This window comes from Alligator sinensis, unplaced genomic scaffold (genome assembly GCF_000455745.1).
Source record: "Alligator sinensis unplaced genomic scaffold, ASM45574v1 scaffold240_1, whole genome shotgun sequence".
Classification (NCBI taxonomy): Eukaryota; Metazoa; Chordata; order Crocodylia; family Alligatoridae; genus Alligator; species Alligator sinensis.
Window position 1 is genome coordinate 1,281,141 of NW_005841902.1, and position 9,170 is coordinate 1,290,310.

The 9,170-nt window shown below is 40.4% G+C and overlaps 1 protein-coding gene across 2 annotated transcripts in view; it reads right to left on the bottom strand.

Moving 5' to 3' along the window:
- Positions 1-9,170, bottom strand: part of HABP4 (hyaluronan binding protein 4) — a 39,380-nt gene that overhangs the window by 17,053 nt on the left and 13,157 nt on the right. The window lies entirely within an intron of this gene.

Here is a 9,170-nt window from a genome sequence, read left to right on the forward strand (position 1 = left end):
CTAGGATCAGAAGCCTTGCCCATGTAATCATTATTTGGCCACTTGTACATAAGCAGCATGGAAGTCTAACTACACAACCATGTACTTCTACCCATCGCTATGATCCTTTTCTTCCTTTTTCTGCAAATGCATAAGACCATTGCCTATAGGACACTCATCTCAACTGAGAAAGGCATGTAGTAGATGAAGCAAGAAACTTCACGAATCTACTATTTAAGACACCTGAACATTACTGCTGCAGAGCCCCTATGTGATGTTCAGCAAGTTATTCAAATCAAATTCTTTGGTCAACTACTAACTGGGGATTCCTCATTTTAAGTGCCTAATGGAAAACTACTATTGATGAGTCCTGTGCACTTTCAACTCCAGCTAAACTAAACAGGAGTTGAGCAGTGAAAACATTAAGTATTCTGGAAAGTGCAAGGCATAGCTGTGTCCACTAATCTGAAATGCCTTACTTGAGACGTGACAATTTCATAGACATTAGGGCTGGAAGGGACCTCGGAAGATCATCGAGTCCAGCCCCCCACCTGAAGGGCAGGAAGTCAGCTGGGGTCGTAGGATCCCAGCAAGATAAGCATCCAATTTTCTCTTGAAGGTGTTCAATGCAGGTGCTTGAACCACCTCCGATGGCAAGCTATTCCAGACTTTGGGGGCTCGGACAGTAAAGAAGTTCTTCCTTATGTCCAGCTTGAAACAATTTTGCAGGAGTTTATAACCGTTCGACCTCGTCATCCCTTGGGGCGCTCTGGTGAACAAACGTTCCCCCAGATACTGATGGTCACCCCTGATAAACTTATAGGTGGCTATCAGATCACTCCTGAGCCTGCGCTTTTCCAGGCTAAAGAGCCCCATAGCTCTCAGCCTGTCATTGTAAGGTCTGTTTTCCTGACCTCTGATCATGCGCGTGGCTCTTCTCTGGACTCTCTCAAGCTTCTCCACATCCTTTTTGAATTGTGGGGCCCAAAACTAGACGCAGTACTCCAGCTACAGCCTCACCAAGGCCGAGTACAAGGGAAGAATGACATCCCAGGATTCACTCAAGAAGCATCTATGGATGCAAGCCAGCGTTTTGGTCACTTTACTAGCCACAGCATTGCACTGCAGGCTCATGTTCATCTTGTGGTCAATGACGACCCCCAAGTCTCTTTCCTCCGTAGTACTAACCAGCATAGCACTCCTGAGCCTATAAGGATGCTGTGGTTTTTCCTCCCAAGGTGGAGAACCTTGCATTTTTCAGTGTTAAACACCATCAGGTTCTTGTCCGCCCATTTGCTGACCCTGTCCAGGTCAGCTTGGATCGCCCTCCTGTCTTCAGGTGTGAATGCTTTGCCCCAAAGTTTGGTGTCATCGGCGAACTTGGCCAGTCCACTTCCGACTTCGATGTCCACATCATTAATGAAGATATTGAATAATATGGATCCAAGGACAGAGCCCTGGGGGACCCCACTGGTCACAGGGCACCATGACGATTGACTTCCATCAATTACCACCCTCTGGGTCCAACCACGGAGCCAGTTTCCCAGCCACTGGATTGTAGTGGACCGAAGGCCACAACTGGCCAGTTTCACCAAGAAGTGATCATTGGAGACCAGATCGAAGGCTTTTTTGAAGTCAAGATATATGACATCAATCTCTTCTCCCTTGTCCAGGTGATAGGTCACCTGGTCGTAAAAGGAAATGAGATCGGTCAAGCAAGACCTACCCGCAACAAACCCGTGCTGGCTATCCCTCAAGATGTTGGCATTGGCCAGTCCATTAAGCTACAGTTGTGGCTTCTGCCTCTATAAAATGGGAATAGCAGCATCTTAAATTTCATAGGGGCAGAGTTGACATTAATTCACACCACTAGGGACATGCTCATAAGGAAAACAACTTTACTGCCAGCAGAACCTTAATGGTATATACTAAAGCCCAATGTCACAGGCTGGAAAGAAAATACTGAATAACTAGCCATTCATTGAAAGAGGCAATACCCTAGTGGAAAGCATGTTATCATGAACTTGAAAATGTTAGATGTCCATAAGTGGACTGAAGGAATATTCTGGCACTCCCAAGATTCAAGGCTTAATTTTGCAGCCTTATATACTGGATTTCATCATTAGCCCACTGCAGCTTTACTACAGTTCAGAGTGCAATTCTGGATTACCCTACCTAAAGATGGGTAAGGTAAGGGAAAAAAAGGAAAAATAATATGGATACAACTGTCCATAGCATGGAAGACGTTATACTTAACATGTTAATGTAGATAACTTAAAATGCGACTACACATAATAACGGGAAAGACATTTCTAACGTGCACACTCCAGCAATGACTTCCTTACTTTGCAACTACTGTTTAGGATTTTCAAATTGGAATTCAGCTCTTCACCGCATACAAATAAATAACTGGTCAGCAAGTCCATTTTGAGTTCAAATCCTGGTAGTCATTAGAAATATTTTCTAGTTCAACTGGACTTGTCTGCTGAGAAAAAAAGACTCATCTAGATTTAGTTTAAATACAGAGCCCCTTTCCGTTCAGTCTCAGCATTAGCCTCATCAAATCCACTCAAACATTCAGAGCACTACTTACGAATTTTGCTTAGGAATCAAAACTAGCACAGATGCAGGCGAGGGCTAAGTTATTTTAAAAATAGGTTCCCTGTCCGCTTGTCCAACACTGTTTAAAAAATACTTCCTATTTTATTTTTCAGTACATAAACCAATTTATTGCATTTCACTGCTTTAGTCTGGATAGCCAGAGACAGCCAATTTCACTTTGATTCAACCGCACTGATACAATTGTTGCAAACACCACAGATGAGGATTTAAATCCCAAAAGCTTTGTTCAGGATGCTTACAGGCTCTATGAAAACATTTCTATCCATTTTCTAAAACACAATCATAGACCACTAGCTTTATTAGGAGGGTAATGGAACGTGTGCTTGCTCCTGAAGGTACAAAGAGTATTCCTTTTGGAATACAGAATATTGTGAAGCCTGAATCCAGGGCCTAAATATATAAAAGGGAAGAGAGAAAATGAATATTTGAATCACTGTAAACCATTCATATATTTATCATTAGTGAGGAGTAATGACACCCCGTTGCTTTTGGAAAACCTAACGATTCCACAGAAGTTTATGGGACTCTGCAAATGCAAGAAGCATACTCTATGAGAAATATAAGTTATTTCAGCTTAAAATTAGAATGCTCTAGACAATTCAACCTTATAAAAGATAACTGACATAGCATCCTGAATACAGAACAGGAACCTAAAGCAATGTACAAATTGAATATAACCATTTGTAATCTGACTGAGATTTAGTCATGGACATACATACTGTGTATCCATAATGAAAGGACATTATCCATCTGCAACTGAACAAGAAATTTGTATACATTAGGTAATGCTAGAATTTGGCCAAGATGGTTAATATCTCCAGCTAGAGTTACTTGTTAACATAACAGGAGCTGTTGTTACTGCCACAGTAATGCATCTTCTCAGAAAGAGCACTTACAGCATTGATCTTAACATGGGGCCTGTTACACGTTCAATTCTCCACAAAACAAAAACACTCTGGAGCAGAGTTTTAATATAGACTCTAAACCTTACGGTTCTGAAGGCTAACTTTCAAAAAACAACAACAAACAAAAAAAGCAACTGATCCAGGTAAGTTTGCATGAAGTTATAGTACCAGGTAGATCAAAACAAGTGATTCTGAAGGAGGTTAAGCTACCGCACTCATCTCACTGAACTGTTAACAGAAAAGCTTGATGACAAAATTGCAATGTTGCAAGGTATTACAGAAAATGTACAGGAGCAAAGAAGCATGAAGTCAGCCGACTACAGCCCAGTCCGCTACCGACTTGAAGCGGACAAACTGGGGAAGTTGGCTGCTCTCACAATTGTTCACACCAAAAAGGGAGAATTTAAAGCCTCTTCCATTCTCTCCCCATAAGCATAGCCGTTTCAAATCCCTTGTGGATCTCAACACAAAATATGCACTGATGAAGCTTGCCTCAAAAACCTGCAGCACAAAAAATTCTGAATTTGGTGAAAGATCAAAACAGATCAAATTATATATTAGAGCTGGCAGGAATACCATGTGGTCTGGCCTGAAGGAGGGCGATTAAAATGGTTGGTAATGAATAATTCTAGGATGACTACCATAAAATATGGCCCATAAAAGGGACATTCGTTTATTCCTGACTCAGTAAGTCAGAAATATTAGATTAATTTTCTTCCAAAAATGGTATATTGCGTTAAGAAAATAATAATAAAAACCACAAAAAGTGCACTCTAAAATTAGAAAGAAACATATGTAACCTTGCATGGGCAAAACTATTTTTTTCAAGACTGTTTACAGAACCCTAACATTTGACTTGGCAATCTAAATAAATCCTTTAAAATGTAACTGCTTTAATTACTTCCTACTAGAAAGTTTCCCATGATAAATACATTTAGATTTCTCTAGGTCATGCAATATTTCAAAAGGCAACTAAATTAAAAATACTTCCAACCTGTGATTTTGTATGTTCAATATGCCAGCACTCAGTTACAAAAATGCCAACAATAGCTTTCCCCTGCACAATCCCCATGACTACATATCTGGAAGAATTATATTCGAGTGAGTCATTTATAAATCACTGACTGCAGAGTCCACACAATTTAAACTTCCTCAAAACATGCAGTACCCTGTTGCTCTACGATGGTGACAACAATACAGTCAGTCAATCTTAATAATCAGGGATTATGTCCCAGTTTTGCCACCTCCAGAAATTCCACAAAGATAGAAAGGAAGTCATTTAAAGTGTTAGTAAAGAGATTTTGGACACTTCAACTAAACAGAGCTTTTTATTAATGCAGGATCAGCAGTTTTAATTTGCCTGGATTGGTAGAGAATGCAAGCTCTACATTTTACTGGGCCTTTTCAAAAGAGCTGGCAAATGCAATTTGCCCACAGTTCTAAGAATGAATGTTAATTAACATCAAGAGACACAATTACAGATGTCACACTACCTACAAGAGTTCACATCCCACTTCCAGGCATACAAAGTGTTCAAGGCCTAGAAAACAAGAAATGTATTAAAACAACAAGAGTTAATATCCATGCCAAACCAGAAGAGTAGGGAAGGAATATAAATATCCTAGTCCGAAGAACAAAGAGATGTTTAAAAAAAATAAAATAAAAATAGTAAGATAATTAGCTACTGCCAAAGGCACTGTTCTCACTTTGTCAGATACTTCAGAAAAGAACATTCTGGATTCCCAAGCGTTTACTACACAGGGTTTTTGTTTGTTTTTTTAAGGTATCTTGCAGCTTTTACAGACTTCACTAAATAGAGCTAACCTGAAAGTATCTGATTTTTTAAACAACAGTTGAAACGAGGCAAACAAGGCAGGATTTATACAACTTTCTAAATACAAACAGAACTTCTCCTGTAGCCACCAAACCATAACATTAAAGTATTAAGCTTTCAACATAAAGCACTTGAGTAGCCTGAAAGCTTATTTTAAATTTAGTATGTTTTGAATCAACACAAGATGTTCAAGCTGGTAAACTTCAAATCTTTCTGAAAAAAAGACTTTAATATATTAAACATGAGCTAAGTGATTTAGCAAATCATTTGCCTGGAACACACTAAAACTAATAAAGAACTGCTTCTTGCAACATTTAAAATCTGAATTTAAAGAAAAAAAGGTGTGAAAATTACAGATTTTAAACCCAATCAATACCAGTCAGTTTTAATTTTTCAAACAGAAGGTAACTAAATGCCTTTGAGAATCTGGACTTACCTCCCATCAGTTGTGAAAGAGTTAAGCACCTGAGGTATGTCTACATGGCACAGAGCAGTACAATCCAGAGATGCCCAACCTAGCAATGTTACACTGCTGCTGGTTTCAGAGCTAGTTTGGATATTTCAGTTCAACACACTTTGTACTGGGTATATACATTAGTGCAGGGGTGGGCAAAATGCAGCCCATGGGCTGGATGCAGCATGCCAAGCCATTCTATCTGGCCCATGGGGCCCCTAAAAAAAATTTAGAAAATTAATATTTTTCTGCCCCTGGCTGCCCGTCATGTGGCCCTCGATGGCTTGCCAAAACTCAGTAAGCGGCCCTCCGCCCAAAATAATTGCCCGCCCCTGCATTAGTGCATGAAGACATGGGATCCCCAAGTAGCACTGCATTATTAAACACAGGCATCCTTTAAGTACCTTTTGAGGATTTGTACACATACCCCACCTCACTCTTTCTAATTACAGTGAGCCTAGAAACAAGATGAAGAAATTCTGAAATGTATTTTAAAAACAATTCTAAATATACACTACTAATTTGCAAAAATAAAATTGCACCCTTACAGAGATGTGGGCACTATTCAAAAAAACTCTGTGGTTATGATAATTCAACTTAAAAATAAGCAAAAGCTTGGCATATTCTCCCAACCACTGGCAATTCCCTGGATCCTATACCAGATCCCAAAAGGCTTTCAGGTGATGAGGTCCCTACGTATTTATTTACCCACAGGGATAAGCCTGGAGTTTTGGTAATCTAACATTACAGTTCACAATAAACCATGATACATTTTTCAGTGTTGTCCCTAACCAGTCAATTCTGCAAGGAAAGCAAATATATTTACCTGTTGTGCAAATATGCTTCACTGCAGTTGTAGCCTTGCATCTTCCCTGAGTGCTATGGCGATCCCCTTCCTCTGCTTTCCTCTCCCTGCCCTGTGCTCCCTCCCATATGTGCTGCAAGCTACACAGAGGCTGCCCTTGCCACTTGCTGCACACACGATTCAAGATGGCCAACCAACCCCGCTTTAAGACACAGCAATACTAGGGGCCACCATCTTCAATATTTGACAAAAATATTAATTTTAGTTTCCTGAGATTTGGAACACAAAGGACTTATTTTGATTAGCAGGCAATATGTGGAATAAAGCACCCTTTCTCCTTCTCTGCAGAATGGCTGTAGGTTAGTGGCTCTCTGCCTAGAAAAGGATGGATTTCTTACAAGTTGTCTTCCGGATACTGAGGTTGCAGGCAACATTTATGTGGAAAGCCTAATGGCTGTGACAATATGATTGCACAGACCCAATGAACAATGCTCAGGACCCAAATGCACAAAGTGATGTCAATCCACCAAAAACATCAGAACACAGAACCCAAGTGTCAGACTAAGTTCAAAGAGCACTTTCTCTGCCCCATGAAGTCCTACAGTTGCAAATGCAGACAGAAAGGTGCGTCTTGAGAATGGTACTATTAGTTTTGTGGCAGCACTTTAAAACAGAAGTAGTACATCCTGTTTCATGTACATACTTGGCAAAGTAAAGCTTGAAGGATTCACATTATGGAGCTGCTAACCATCTCTACAGTATCTACTTCCTCTTTATAAAATGCTCCCATATAGTGACCTGAGGCTGAGTACCAATGAACTCAAAGACCTCAAATACATCAAAGGGCCATCAGGTGCATTTTCCAGCTCTGAAGATAACACTCCCAGACATTTGATGGAAAAGCCACCCTGACAGACTGAGAAGAGCGAGATCTGCACTGCAGAGGCAGCTCTAGCATCAAATCACTCTGCAGTCTTGGGCAGCTCAAATATTAGCTTCCTGGAATTGCCCTTTGAAGAATTCCAAGCCAGTTTAGCCACATTCATAGGACCCTCTTTGCAATGCTTGTGCTTTGTCTTACATTTGTTTTTGACCAATGTCACCTATACATAAGCGCGCGCACGCACACACACACACACACACACACACACACACAGTTTAACTGGTATAATGCAATGAAGACAAGGGATGAACAAAACCCATTAAAACCCTGTCCATGGTCATGCACACCCACGAACCATACACTGGTATTGACCAGAAAAGTTTTAGAGTTTTAGTTTTAGAGAGCTCACTTTGATGGTGGCATTAACAAGAAAGCATTCCTGAGTACCTGGAACCACTGAAGACTGCAAAAATAAAACTCTGGCCAGATTACACTATAAGAGGTGCTACAAAAACATAAGGTAAATAGATTTTGAGTACCAGAACAAACACCTAAATGACAAAAAACACCCTACTGTGGAATTCTTGCAATTAAGACATCACAACATTGGCAAACATATCTAGCTACATATGAGTTAGGGGCACAATTAATAAGAGAATACATCAGACTGAAGACTGAAAGGGACAGAGAAGTCTAACAAATAAGATGCTCTTTTACAAACTACGTTCAAGAGTACTGGAGTGGAGCAGCATGCGATAGCCATTCAATCAATAGGAGCCAAGGAATTTTGCTAGTCTTGAGCTAAGGAAATAAGCAGCATGCATACCGGGAAGCATTTCATTTGGGTAACAAGAAGATACTCTTTGCCACTGGTGAAAGGCTTAGCAACCAATTAGGTGAATCATGTAGCCCAAAACACAGCTGTGATCATACAAAATCAGATCAATCCAGAATTCATTTCACTTTCTTCCCCTACAACTGTTTTCCCTTTCCCTTCCTCTTGCATACCTCAGTTCCAGGAACAGACTTCTACTCTTAAATGACTGAGCCTTCTTTTAACATGATCTGGACTCAGATTCAAAATGCCAAATGAAACAAAACAAAACCAGTGTAACAAGTCATCAGTCAGTGCTCTCCTAAATTCTTGATTCATGTACTTTGAAGAGTAAGTTACCTAGGCTTTGTTACATTTTTCTCTCCTTTCTGATTTTTGGAGTAGTTTCACTGCATCTGAATATGGTAAATATCCATGGTGTCTTTGCAGAACTGACAGGTTGCAGACACTGCTCTGAAAACTGAATAAGGGCATCACAACGAGTGAACTCATAACATTTAACTGGGCTGTCTGGCCCTTCCCACAGCAGAGACTGTGAATCAGATCATCTGTTGCCCAAACAGTTTTCAGGAGTCCATGAGTGTTCCTCTCAAATCATTAAAATGGTGTCAACTTGAATACAAAGATCAAAATCACGTCGGCAAGGAATCCATGACCTCCTGGACAGTCTTGCTGCTTAAAATCTGGGCCTTCTGGCTACAACCATGCATAACAGTGGCTGATAACCTGATAATCTATGGAAAGAACCAGCCCAGTTAAAGATCATCAAAGCTTGGCTGTAAGCCCTTTATGAAGCCTACAGGCCTAGGACCTGCACTGGTCTCAGGTGCCAAATACTGCCTGTAGGTGTTCA